Genomic DNA, 15,198 nt, shown 5'->3' with positions numbered 1-15,198 from the left:
TGCTTTCTGGAAAGCGCCACCTTCTGGGAGGAGGCCAGTTGGCACAAAAATCTTTCATTAAACCACCAAAGCTAAGAACCCTCACAGAGTCCACTTCAACCCCCAGCCACCTCTACCAGAACAAGTGCTGTTACAAATGACTGAGAGACCCATAGACAGTTCACATCACCGGACTTTGTGCAGATAAACCCTAATACCTGCTCGAAACCTTGTAGACTTGCTGGGTGGCTAGATCCATAAGAGTAGACTTGCTGGGTGGCTAGATCCATAAGAGTAATAACAATCATGACAGCTGAACTTCCAGGAAGCCACATCAATAGGAAAAAGGGGAGAGTACTACATCAAGGGAATACCCCATGGGACAAAAGAATCTGAACAAAAAGCCTTCAGCCCTAGACTTTCCCTCTGACAGAGCCTACCCAAATGAGAAGGAACCAGAACACCAATTCTGGTTACATGACAAAACAAGTTTCTTTAACACCCCCAAAAAACCACACTAGTTTACCAGCAATGGGTCCAAACCAAGAAGAAATCCCTGATTTACCTAAAAAAGAATTCAGAAGATTCAATATTAAGCTCATCAGGGAGCCCCCAGAGAAAGGTAAAGCTAAATGTAAGGAAATTCAAAAAATTATAAAAGAAGTGAAGGGAGAAATATTCAAGGAAATAGATAACATAAAGATAAAACAATCAAAACTTCAGGAAACATTGGACACACTTATAAAAATGCAAAATGCTGTGTAAAATCTCAGCAATAGAATTGAACAAGTAGAAGAAAGAAATTCAGAGCTCGAAGATAAGATCTTTGAATTAACCCAATCAAACATAGACAAAGAAATGAAAATAAAAAATATATAAACAAAGCCTCCAAAAAATCTGGAATTATGTTAAATAACCAAACCTAAGAATAATTGGTGTTCCCAAAAACTAAGAGAAATCAAACAGTTTCAAAAATTTATTTGGGGGAATTATAGAGGAAAATTTCCCCAGCCTTACTAGAGACATAGACACCCAAATACAACAAGCACAAAAACACCTGGGAAATTCATTGCGAAAAGATCATCACCTAGACACATTATTATCAGATTATCTAAAGTTAAGACAAAGGAAATAATCTTTGTTTATTATTCTTATGATGAGAGAATTTGCCACTACCAGGTCACGACTACAAGAACTGCTAAAAAGAGCTCTAAATCTTGAAACAAATCCTGGAAACACATCAAAACAGAACCTCTAAAGCATAAACCACACAAAACCTATAAAACAAAAATAAAATTTAAAAAGCAAAAGCAAAAAAACAAGCTATACAGGCAACAAATACCGTGATGAATGGAATAGTACCTCACATCTCAATACTAACATTGAATGTAAATAGCCTAAATGCTCTACTTAAAAGATACAGAACTTCAGAATGGATAAGAATTCACCAACCAATTATCTGCTGCCTTCAAGAGACTCACCTAACACATAAGGACTCAAACAAACTTAAGGTAAAGGGGTGGAAAAAGACATTAGATGCAAATGGACACCAAGAGCAAGCAGGAGTAGCTATTCTTTTATCAGACAAAAAAATCTTTAAAGCAACAGCAGTTAAAAAAGACAAAGTAGGACATTATATAATGATTAAAGGCCTTGTCCAACAGGAAAATATCACAATCTTAAAGATATATGCACCTAACACTGGAGCTTCCAAATTTATAAAACAAGTACAATTATACCTAAGAAATGAAATAGACAGAAACACAGTAATAGTGGGAGACTTACTCCACTGATAGCACTAGACAGGTCATCAAGACAGAAGGCCAACAAAGAAACAATGGATTTTAAAGTATACCCTGGAACAAAGGAACTTAACAGATATACACAGAACATTCTATCCAACAAATGCAGAATATACATTCTCTTCAACAGTGCATGGAACCTTCTCCAAGATAGACCATATGATAGGCCATAAAAAGCCTCAATAAATTTAAGAAACTGAAATTATATCAAGCACTCTCTCAAACCATGGTGGAATAAAACTGGAAATCAACAACAAAAGATACCTCCAAAACCGTGCAAATACATGGAAATTAAATAACCTGCTTTTGAATAATTGGATCAAAATGAAATCTAGATGAAAATTTAAAAATTATTTGAACTGAACAAAAATAGTGACACAACCTATCAAAACTTTTGGGACACAGCAAATGTGGTGCTAAGAGGAGAGTTCATAGCCCTATACACCTACATCAAAAAGTCTGAAAGTACACAAACAGATCATCTAAGGTTACACCTCAAGGAACTAGAAAAACAAAAACAAAATAAACCCAAATCCAGAAGAAGAAAGGAAATAGCCGAAATCACAGCAGAACTAAATAAAATTGAAACAAACAAAGAAAAAAGATACAAAAGATGAATGAAACAAAAAGATAAATGAAAGAAAAGATAAATGAAACAAAAAATATTGATAGACCATTAGCAAGATTAACCAAGAAAAGAAGAGAGAAAATCCAAGTAGGCTCAATTAGAAATGAAATGGGAGATATTACAACTGACACCACAGAAATACAAAAGATTATTCAAGGCTACTGTGAACACCTTTATGCACATAAACTAGAAAACCTAGAAGAGATGGATAAATTCCTGGAAAAATACAACCCTCCTACCTTAAATATAGAAGATTTACATACCCTGAAAAGAACAATAACAAGCAGCAAGATTCGAATGGTAATTTTAAAATTACCAACAAAATAAAGTCCAGGACCAGATGTCTTTGCTATTATGAATAGTGCTGCAATAAACATTTGCATGTTGGCCGGGCGCGGTGGCTCAAGCCTGTAATCCCAGCACTTTGGGAGGCCGAGATGGGCGGATCACGAGGTCAGGAGATCGAAACCATCCTGGCTAACACGGTGAAACCTCGTCTCTACTAAAAATACAAAAAAATAGCCGGGCGAGGTGGCGGGCGCCTGTAGTCCCAGCTACTCCGGAGGCTGAGGCAGGAGAATGGCATAAACCCGGGAGGCGGAGCTTGCAGTGAGCTGAGATCTGGCCACTGCACTCCAGCCCGGGCGACAGAGCAAGACTCCGTCTCAAAAAAAAAAAAAACAAACAAACAAACAAAAAAAAATTTGCATGCATGTGTTGTTGTAGTAGAATTATTTACATTTATCTGGGAATATACACAGTAATGGGATTGCTGAATCAAATGGTAGTTCTGCTTTTAGCACTTTGGAGAATCACCAAACTGCTCTCCACAATGGATGAACTAATTAACACTTCCACCAACAGTGTATGAGTGTTGCCTTTTCTCCACAACCTCACCAGCATCTGTTATTTTTTGTCTTTTTAATAATCACTGTTCTGACTAGCATGAGATGCTATCTCATTGTGGTTTTGATTTACAGTTCTCTAATGATCAATGATGCTGAGCTTTTTTTTCATATGATTGTTAGCCACATGTATGTCTTCTGTTAAAAAGTGTCTATGCATGTCCTTCACTTACTTTTTAAAGGGGTTGTTTGTTTTTTCTTGTAAGTTTAAGTTTCTTATAGATGCTGGATGTTAGAACTTTGTCAGTTACACAGTTTGCAAATATTTTCACCTGTTCTGTAAGTTGTCTGTTTACTCAGTTGATAGTTTATTTTGCTGTGTAGAAGCTCTTTAGTTTAATTAGATCTCAATGGTCAATTTTTGCTTTCTTCATTTTTTTTTTTTTTTTTTTTTTTTTTGTCTTTGCCATGAAATCTTTACTTGATCCTATGTCCAGCATGGTATAACCTAGATTGTCTTCCAGGGTTTTTAAAGTTTGGGGTTTTACATTTAATTATTTAATCCATCATAGGTTGATATTTGTGTATGGTGTAAGAAAAAGGTCCAACTTCAATCTTTTGCATATTGCTAGCCAGTTATCCCAGCACCATTTATTGAATAGGCAGTCCTTTCTTCATTGCTTGTTTTTGTCAGCTTTGTCGAAGACCAGATACTTGTAGGTGTGCAGTCTTATTTCTGGGCTTTCTATTCTGTTCCATTGGTCTGTATGCCTGTTTTTGTACTAGTACCATGCTGTTTTGTTTACCATAGCTTTGTAGTATAGTTTGAAGTTAGGTATCACCATAACTCCGGCTTTGTTCTTTTTGCTTAAGATTGCCTTGGCTCACAGGTATACCTATGTAACAAATATGTACATCCTGCACAGGTACCCCAAAACTTAAAATAAAAGTTGAAAAAAGAAAGGTTGCCTTGCCTATTGGGGTTCTTTTTTGTTCCATATGAATTTTAAAATAGTTGTTGCTAGTTCTGTTAAGAATGTTGTTGGTAGTTTGATAAGAATAGCATTGAATCTATAAATTCTTTTGGGCAGTATAGCCATTTTAATGATATTGATTCTCCCTATTTATGAGCATGGGATGTTTTTCCATTTGTTTGTGTCTTCTCTGATTTCTGTGGGCAATATTTGTAATTCCCATTGTAGAGATTTTTTTATCTCCCTCGTTAGCTGTATTCATAGGTATTTTATTCTTTTTGTGACGATTGTGAATGGAATTGCCTTTCCTATGCGGCTCTCAGTTTGGCTGTTGTTGGTCTATAGGAATGCTAGCGATTTTTGTATATAGATTTTTGTAACCTGCAAATTTGATGAAGTTGTTTATCAGCTGGAGGAGCTTTGGGCCAAAACTCTGGGGTTTTCTAGATATAGAATCATGTCATCTATGAACAGAAATAATTTGACTTCCTGTCTTCCTATTTGGATGCCCTTTATTTCTTACTCTTGTCTGATTGCTCTGGCTAAGCCTTTCAGTACTATGTTGAACAGGAGTGGTGAGAGAGGGCATTCTTGTCTTGTGCCGGTATTCAAGAGGAATGCTTCCAGTTTTTGCCCATTCAGTATGATGTTGGCTGTGGGTTTGTCATAGATGGCTCCTATTATTTTGAGGTAAGTTTCTTGAATACCCAGTTTATTGAGAGTTTTTAACATGAAGTGGTCCTGAATTTTACCAAAAGCCTTTTCTGTGCCTATTGAGATAATCATGTGGTTTTTGTCTTTAGTTCTGTTTATGTGATGAATTTTATTTATTGATTTGCAGATGTTGAACCAACATTCTATCCCAGGGATGAGGCCTGCTTTATCATGGTGCTTTAGCTTTTTGATGTGCTTCTGGATGTCATTTGCAAGTATTTTGTTGAGAATGTTTACATCAAAAGGATATGAACAGACATTTCTCAAAAGAAGACATTTATGCAGTGGGAAGACACATGAAAAAGTGCTCATCATCACTGGTCATCAGATAAATGCAAATCAAAACCACAATGAGATACCATCTCACACCAGTGAGAATGGCAATCATTTAAAACTTAAAGTATAATAAAAAGAAAAAAAGAATGGCAATCATTAGAAAGTCAGGAAACAGATGTTGGAGAGGATGTGGATACATAGGAACACTTTTACACTCTTGGTGGGAGTGTAAACTAGTTCAACCATTGTGGAAGACACTGTGACAATTCCTCAAGGATCTAGAACTAGAAATACCATTTGACCCAGCCATCCCATTACTGGGTATATACCCAAAGGATTATAAATCATGCTACTATAAAGACACATGCACACATATGTTTATTGTGACATTATTCACAACAGCAAAGGATCCATCAATGATAGAATGGATTCAGAAAATGTGGCACATATACACCATGGAATACTATGTAGCCTTAAAAAAATATGACTTAATGTCCTTTGTGGGGACATGGATGAAGCTGGAAATCATCATTCTGAGCAAACTATCAAAAGGACAGAAAACCAAACACCGCATGTTCTCACTCATAGGTGGGAATTAAACAATGAGAACACCTGGACACAGGGCAGGGAACATCTCACACTGGGGCCTGTCATGGGTGGGGGTCTGGGGAAGGGATAGCATTAGGAGAAATACTTAATGTAAATGATGAGTTAATGGGTGCAGCAAACTAACATAGTACATGTATACCTATATAACAAACCTGCATATTGTGCACACATACCCTAGAACTTAAAGTATAATTTAAAAAAAAAAAAAAAGAATACAGGTTTGGCTTGTTCTTTTGTTTTTTGTTTTTTTGTTTTTTGGGGTTTTTTTTGACAGAGTCTTGCTCTGTCTCCCAGGCTGGAGTGCAGTGGCACGATCTCACTTCACTGCAACCTCCACCTCCTGGGCTCAAGCGATTCTCCAGCCTCAGCCTCTCCAGTAACTGAGATTATAGGCGCACACCACCACACACCCAGCTAATTTTTGTATTTCTTAGTAGAGACGGGGTTTCACTATGTTGGCCAGGCTGGTCTTGAACTGCGGACCTCATGATTCACCCACCTCGGCCTCCCAAAGTGCAGGGATTGCAGGTGTGAGCCACTGTGCCCGGCCGATGGACCTGTATTACTACTATTACTATTATTCTTATATCCATTTCACAAATGTGGAAATGGAGCCTCAAAGAAGTTATGTATGTTGCCAAAAATTGACTAATAACTGACCCTGAATTTGGACCTAAACCTATCAACTCCAAGCCCGCAAATGCTCTGTGGAGTGCTCTACTCTGAGTTAAAAGGACACTTTCTTAGACCATATGGGAGCAGTAGTCCTCATTTCTTTCATGTTCTTTCATCCAATTCTATCAATGGGACAGTTGTTCTACCATAGCCAAATCGCTAACAGAGCGTTGATTCTTCATTTTAGCTATTGGGAGTGCTCTAACTGCTCGCTGAATTTTTCAATGTACTTCCAGACCATGGGTGAGTTTTGGGGAGAATAACGAAATGTGAAGCAGCTACAGAGAGGTGATGTCACCTAATGGAATATGTCCTATGTTAGTTCTCCCAACTTGGATTATAGGCCCCCATCACACCTCCCAATTGTTAACTAAATAGCAGAGACTCTTGGCAAGTCACTTAACCTCTCTGTGCTTCTAATAATAACTACAATAAAACCAGTACCACCTGAAAAAAAAAATGCTTAACATAATTTAACCATTACTGAAATTCAAGTAGGGAGACAACATTTCAGCCACTAGGATTGCTAGCGTGAAAGTTAATTATTCAAATTGGGTCATTCTTGTCATACCCCAATAAATCAGTCAAGGGGCCACAGAGAAAAAGCCCTGGGAGCTCATAGCACCTGATCCAAAAATTAAATCTTCTATAAGCCCAGCTGCTGAAATGGCCTGTTGTAACCCCAAGACCAACTTTACCTAGCAGCTGCTGAAACAACCTGCTGGGACCCTAACACTGGTTTTACTTTCTACCATCACTCACTAATCAGAGCTAGCAAGAAGCTTGCTATCTCCCAAAAGCTTCTCTAGTGCAAATGAACTTTCTTTCAAAACAATAAAGAATATGTCTTTTTCTAATAAGATTTCCAACATTCTCTTTGGGACATACTGAGGACAACTTGGTCTGTGTGTATGCCCTAAATTGCTTTCCAAATAAAACATTTTAAATGTAAAAAAAAAAAAAAAAAAAAGAGGTTGCATCAACGTTCATCAAATATATTGCCTGAAGTTTTTTTGTTTTTGTTTTTGTTGTGCCTCTGCCAGGTTTTGGTATCAAGATGATGCTGGCTCCATAGAACAAGTTGAAAAGGAGTTACTCCTTCTTAACGTTTTGAAATAGTTTCTGTATGAATTGTACCAGCTTTTCTTTGTACACCTGGTAGAATCTGGCTGTAAATCCATCAGGCCCCAAGTTTTTTTCTTAGTAGGCTATTTATTACTGATTTAATTTTGGAGTTTGCTATTGGTCTTTTCAGGAAATTTATTTCTACCTGGCTCAGTCCTTGGACAGTGTATGTGTCTAGGAATTTATTCATCTCTTCTGGGTTTTCTAGTTGGTGAGAGTAGAGGCGTTCATAGTAGTTTATAATGGTTGTCTTTTTTTTTTCTTTTTGAAGGGATGAGTAGTATCATTTTATTAAACATTTCTAATTCTGTTTATTTGAATCTTCTCTCTTTTCTTTTTTATTAGTCTAGCTAGTGGACTAATTTATTAAATTTTTCAAAAAACCAACTCCTGGATTTATTGATCTTTGGAACTCTTTTTCATGTCTTGATTTTCTTTAGTTCAGCTCTGATTTTGATTTGTTTGTATCTACTGGTAGCTTTACAGTTGATTTATTCCTGCTTCTCTAATTATTTTAGTTGTGAAGTTAAGTTGTTAATTTGAAATCTTTCTAACTTTTGATGTGGGCATTTAATACTATAAATTTTCCTCTTAACTCTGCCTTACCTGTGTCTCACACATTCTGATATTTTGAATCTTTGCTTTCATGATTTTAAAAGAATTTCTTGATTTCTACCTTAATTTCATTATTTACCCAAAAGTTATTCAGGAGTATGTTGTTTAATTTCCATGTAATTGCATAGTTTTGAGCAATTTTCATAGTCACGACTTCTATTGTTAATAGTGTGTTTGGCAGGATTTTAGTTCTTTTATGTCTGTTGGGGATTGTTTTCTGTCTAATTATGTGTCAATATTAGAATACGTGCCACGTGGCAATGGAAAGAATGTATATTTTGTTGATTTGGGATGGAGAGTTCTGTAAAGGCCAATTAGATCCATTTGGTTTAATGTTAAGCTCAGGTCCTGAATATCTTTGTTAATTTTCTGCCTCTATAATCTGTCTAATATTGTCAGTGGAGTGTTGAAGTATTCCACTATTATTGTGTGGGAGTCCATGTCTCTTTGTCTCTTGGTAGGTCTCTTAAGAACTTGCTCTGTGAATCTGATTGTTGCTGTGTTGAGTTCACATATATTTAGAATAGTTAGGTCTTCTTGCTGAATTGCACCCTTTATCATTATGTAATGCCTTTGTCTTTTCCTTCTTTTTTGATCTTTGTTGGTTTTAAATCTCTTTAGTCTGAAATTAGAACTTTAGCCCCTGCTTTCTTTTGTTTTCCATTTGCTTAGTATATTTCCTTTCATCTCTTTAATTTGAGCCTATGAATGTCATGATGTGTGACATGGGTCTTTTGAGGACAGTATATCATTGAGTCTTTCTTTTGTATCCAGCTTTCCACTCTGTACATTCTGAGTGGGGCATTTAGCCCACATGCATTCAAGTTTAGTATTGGTAGGTGTGAATTTGTTCCTGTCATTGTGTTGTTAGCTGGTTTTTATGTTGGCTTGTTTGTGTGGTTGCTTAACAGTGACACTGGTCCATGTGTTTAAGTGTGTTTTTGTATTAGCTGATAGCAGTCTTTCCTTTCTATATTTAGTGCTCCTTTCAAGATCTCTTGTAAAGTATGTCCAGTGGTAAGATATTGCTTATCTGAAAATGATCTTAGTTCTTCTTCACATAGGAAACTTAGTTTGATTAGATATAAAATTCTTGGCTGAAAATTTTTTCTTTAGGAATGTTGAATATAGGCCCCAATCTCTTCTGGCTTATAGGGTTTCCTCTGAGAGGTCCACTGTTAGCCCGATAGGGTTTCCTTTGTAGGTGACTTGCCCTTTGTCTCTAGATGTCTTTACATTTTTTCTTTTATTTTAACTTTGGAAAATCTGATGATTATGCATCTTGAGGATGAACTTCTTGTTTAGAATCTTGCAGGAGTTCTCTGTAGTTCCTGAATTTTACTGTTGGTCTCTCTGGCAAGATGGGGGAAGTTTTCATGAACAATAGCCTGAAATACGTTATCCACATTTTTCACTTTCATTCTCTTCCTTTAAAACATGCCAATTGGCCGGGCAGGGTGGCTCAAGCCTGTAATCCCAGCACTTTGGGAGGCCGAGACGGGCGGATCACGAGGTCAGGAGATCGAGACCATCCTGGCTAACTCGGTGAAACCCCGCCTCTACTAAAAAATACAAAAAAACTAGCCGGGCAAGGTGGCAGGCGCCTGTAGTCCCAGCTACTGGGGAGGCTGAGGCAGGAGAATGGCGTAAACCCAGGAGGCAGAGCTTGCAGTGAGCTGAGATCCGGCCACTGCACTCCAGCCTGGGCGACAGAGCGAGACTCCGTCTCAAAAAAAAAATAAAAATAAATAAATAAATAAATAAATAAATAAATAAATAAATTAGAAAGCCCTAAGGACTCATCCAAAAAGCTCTTAGATCTGATAAATTAATTCAGCAAAGTTTCAGGATACAAAATCAATGTACACAAATCAGTAGCACTGCTATACACTAATAGTGACCAAGCTGAGTATCAAATAGAGAACTCAAAACCATTTACAACAGCAGTTAAAAAAAGTAAAACTTAGGAACATATCTACCAAAGAGGTGAAAGGTCTCTATTAGGAAAACCTGGGAGGCGGAGCTTGCAGTGAGCTGAGATCCAGCCACTGCACTCCAGCTTGGGTGACAGAGCGAGAATCCGTCTCAAAAAAAAAAAAAACAAAAATAAAAATTAAAAAAAAGTGCCAATTATTTGCAGATTTGGTCTTTTTACATAATCCAATACTTCTTGGAGGTTTTGTTTATTCCTTTATATATTTTTTTCTTTATTTTTGTCTTACTGCTTTATTTCAGAGAAATACTTTGCAAGTCCTGAGATTCTTTCCTCAGCTTGGTTTATTCTGCTGTTGATAACTTGTAATTGCATTGTGAAATTCTTGTATTGTGTTACTTAGCTCTGATCCATTAGGTTCTGTTTTATACTGGCTATTCATCCTTCAGCTACTGTGTTACTTTATTGTGATTCTTATTTTCCTTGGATTGGGTTTTGTCATCCTCCTGAATCTCAATGAAAAATATGGGACACTTCACAAATTTGTGTGTTATCCTTTTACAAGTGCCATGTTAATCTTCTTTGTATCATTCCAATTTTAGTATATGTGCTGCCAAATTGAGCATGATAGTGTATTTTCAACAAGATCCTTTTGTTAATATCAATTTATGTAACAAATTAGTAAAATCATATTATTCCCTTTTTAACAAGTATCCTGCTGGGAATGGTGGCTCATAACTGTAATCCTACCACTTCGGGAGACCAAGGCAGGAGATTTGTTTAATCTCAGGAATTCAATATCAGCCTGGGCTCCATCTCTACAGAAAATAAATTTACAAAACATTAGCTGAGTGTGGTGGTGCATGCCTGTAGTTGGAGCTACTGGGGAGCCTATGGTGGAAGGATCACTTGAGCCCAGTAGACTGAGGCAACAGTGAGCCATGATCATGCCACTGTACTTCAGCCTGGGTGACAGAGCAAGAACTCTCTCAAAAGCAAAACAAAAGAAAACAAATATCCAAGTTCTTCTGTGGTGTCAATGTTGCTAATTTCCATTCACATAAACACTATGTTGTTATGTCCTAATGTTTTAACACTATTTTAAAATATTTAAAGTTAGTGCAGTGTTTATATTTACGGAGTCATGATATTTTTATTTTACTTTACCAATCATAAAATTAATGATAATTTGTGAAAAGGTTATTGCTAATTAAACTTATAAACCAAAAAATTTCCAAGGCAGGTCTCAATCAATTTAGAAGTTTATTTTGCCAAGGTTAAGGACATACTCAGAAAAAATAAACATGGAATTATAGAAACAATCTGTGGTCTGTGCTTTTATCCAAGGATGCCTGAGGGCTTCAGTATTTAAAGGGAAAAATTGGGCTGGAGGACACAGATAGAGGGTCTGGTAATTCACATGTTGCAAGAGAAAAAGGAGCAAGTGGAAGAATAGTTAATTTTGTATTCAAAATATCAGAGGGCCTCTTCTCCTCCAAAGGAATGCAGCTCCTTGCCAGCAACGGAACAAAGCTGGATGGAGAATGACTTTGACGAGTTGAGAGAAGAAGTCTTCAGACGATCGGTAATAACAAACTTCTCTGAGCTAAAGGAGGATGTTCGAGCCCATAGCAAAAAACTAAAAACCTTGAAAAAAGATTACATGAATGGTTAACTAGAATAAGCAGCATAGAGAAGACCTTAAATGACCTGACAGAGCTGAAAACCATGACACAAGAACTACATGATGCATGCACAAGCTTCAGTAGCCAATTCAAACAAGTGGAAGAAAGGGTATCAGTGACTGAAGATCAAACGAATGAAATGAAGTGAGAAGAGAAGTTTAGAGAAAAAAGACCAAAAAGAAACAAACAAAGCCTCCAAGAAATATGGGACTATGTGAAAAGACCAAATCTACATCTGATTGGTGTACTCAAAAGTGATGGGAAGAATGGAACCAAGCTGGAAAGCACTCTTCAGGATAATATCCAGGAGAACTTCCCCAACCTAGCAAGGCAGGCCAACATTCAAAATCAGGAAATATAGAGAACACCGCAAAGATACTCTTGAGCAACTCCAAGACACATAATTATCAGATTCACCAAGGTTGAAATGAAAGAAAAAAATGTTAAGGGCAGCAAGAGAGAAAGGTTGGGTTACCCACAGAGGGAAGCCCACCAGAATAACAGCGGATCTCTCAGCAGAAACTCTATGAGCCAGAAGAGAGTGGGGGCCAATATTCAACATTATTAAAGAATTTTCAACCCAGAATTTCATATCCAGCCCAACTAAGTTTCATCAGTGAAGGAGAAAAAAAATCCTTTACAGACAAGCAAATGCTGAGAGAATTTGTGACCACGAGGCCTGCCTTACAAGAGCTCCTGAAGGAAGCACTGAACATGGAAAGGAACAATCAGTACCAGCCACTGCAAAAACATGCCAAACTGTAAAGACCATCAATGCTAGGAAGAAACTGCATCAACTAACAAGCAAAATAACCAGTTAACATCATAATGACATGATCAAATTCACATATAAAGATATTAACCTTAAATGTAAATGGGCTAAGTGCTCCAATTAAAAGATACAGACTGGCAAATTTGAAAGAGTCAAGACCCATCAGTGTGCTGTATTCAGGAGGCCCGTCTCATGTGCAGACAGACATAGGCTCAAAATAAAGGGGATGGAGTAAGATCTACCAAGCTAATGAAAAGCAAAAAAAAAAAAAAAAAAAAAAAAAAAAAGCAGGGGTTGCAATCCTAGTCTCAAATAAAACAGACTTTCAACCAACAAAGATCAAGAGACAAAGAAGGCCATTACATAATGGCAAAGGGATCATTTCAACAAGACGAGCTAACTATCCTAAATATATATGCACCCAATACAGGAGCACCCAGATTCATAAAGCAAGTACTTAAAGACCTACAAAGAGACTTAGACTCCCACACAATAATAATGGGAGACTTTAACACCCTACTTGTAACATTAGACAGTACAATGAGACAGAAAGTGAACAAGGATATCCAGAAATTGAACTCAGCTCTGCACCAAGCAGGCTTAATAGACATCTACAGAACTCTCCACCCCAAATCAACAGAATATACATTTTTCTCAGCACTATATAGCGCTTATTCCAAAATTGACCACATAGTTGGAAGTAAAGCACTCCTCAGTAAATGTAAAAGAACAGAAATTGTAACAAACTGTCTCTCAGACGACAGTGCAATCAAACTAGAACTCAGGATTAAGAAACTCACTCAGAACCACTCAACTACATGGAAACTGAACAATCTGCTCCTGAATGACTACTGGGTACATAATAAAAGGAAGGCAGAAATAAAGATGTTCTTTGAAACCAATGAGAAAAAAGACACAACATACCAGAATCTCTGGGACACATTGAAATCAGTGTGTAGAGGGAAATTTATAGAACCAAATGCCCACAAGAGAAAGAAGGAAAGATCTAAAATTGACTCCCTAACATCACAATTAAAAGAACTAGAGAAGCAAGAGCAAACACATTCAAAAGCTAGCAGAAAGCAAGAAATAACTAAGACAAGAGCAGAACTGAAGGAAGTAGAGACACAGAAAATCTTTCAAACAATCAATGAATCCAGGAGGTGGTTTTTTGACAAGATCAACAAAATTGATAGGCCCCTAGGAAGACTAATAAAGAAGAAAAGAGAGAAGAATCAAACAGACACAATATAAAATGATAAAGTGGTATCACCACCGATTCCACAGAAATACAAACTACCATCAGAGAATACTATAAACAACTTTACGCAAATAAACTAGAAAATCTAGAAGAAATGGATAAATTCCTGGACGCATACACCCTCCCAAGACTAAACCAGGAAGAAGTTGAATCTCTGAATAGACCAATAACATGTTCTGAAATTGAGGCAATAATTAACAGCCTACCAACCAAAAAATGTCCAGGACCAGACATATTCACATTTGAATTATACCAGAGGTACAAAGAAGAGCTGGTACCATTCCTTCTGAAACTATTCCAATCAACAGAAAAAGAGAGACTCCTCCCTAACTCGTTTTATGAGTCCAGCATCTTCCTGATACCAAAGCCTGGCAGAGACACAACAAAAAAAGAGAGTTTTAGATCAATATTCCTGATGGACATTGATGCAAAAATCCTCAGTAAAATACTGGCAAACGGAATCCAGCAGCACATCAAAAAGCTTATCCACCACGATCAAGTTGGCTTCATCCCTGGGATGCAAGGTTGGTTCAACATACACAAATCAATAAATGTAATCCATCATATAAACAGAACCAAAGACAAAAATCATATAATTATCTCAATAGATGCACAAAAGACCTTCAACAAAATTTGACAGCACTTCATGCTAAAAACTCTCAATAAACTAGGTTTTGATGGGACATACCTTAAAATAATAAGAGCTATTTATGACAAACATACAGCCAATATCATACTCAATGAGCAAAAACTGGAAACATTCCCTTTGATAACTGGCACAAGACAGGGATGCCCTCTCTCACCACTCCTATTCAACATAGTTTTGGAAGTTCTGGCCAGGGCAATCAGGCAAGAGAAAGAACTAAAGTATTCAATCAGGAAAAGAGGAAGTCAAATTGTCCCTGTTTGCAGATGCCATGATGGTATATTTAGAAAACCCCATCGTCTCAGTCCAAAATCTCCTTAAGCTGATAAGTAGCTTCAGCAGTCTCAGGATACAAAATCAATGTGCAAAAATCACAAGCATTCTTATACACCAATAACAGACAAACAGAGAGCCAAATCATGAGTGAACTCCCATTCACAATGGCTTCAAAGAGAGTGAAATACCTAGGAATCCAACTTACAAGGGATGTGAAGGACCTCTTCAAGGAGAACTACAAACCACTGCTCAATGAAATACAGTAGGATACAAACAAATGGAAGAACATTCCATGCTCATGGACAGGAAGAATCAATATCTTGAAAATGGCCATACTGCCCAAGATAATTTATAGATTCTATGCCATCCCCATCAAGCTACCA

The 15,198-nt window shown here is 37.1% G+C and overlaps 1 non-coding gene across 1 annotated transcript; it reads right to left on the bottom strand.

Moving 5' to 3' along the window:
- Positions 1-10,694: 10,694 nt before the first annotated feature.
- On the bottom strand, positions 10,695-10,801 carry LOC115898831. The gene has a single exon (XR_004058496.1). It is a non-coding gene; the product is annotated as a U6 spliceosomal RNA (small nuclear RNA).
- Between the last annotated feature and the right edge of the window lie 4,397 nt (positions 10,802-15,198).

The sequence above is a fragment of the Rhinopithecus roxellana genome, chromosome 7 (assembly GCF_007565055.1).
Source record: "Rhinopithecus roxellana isolate Shanxi Qingling chromosome 7, ASM756505v1, whole genome shotgun sequence".
Taxonomy (NCBI): Eukaryota; Metazoa; Chordata; class Mammalia; order Primates; family Cercopithecidae; genus Rhinopithecus; species Rhinopithecus roxellana.
Note: the sequence above shows the minus strand (reverse complement) of the source record. Positions and strands in the feature narration are given on the sequence as shown.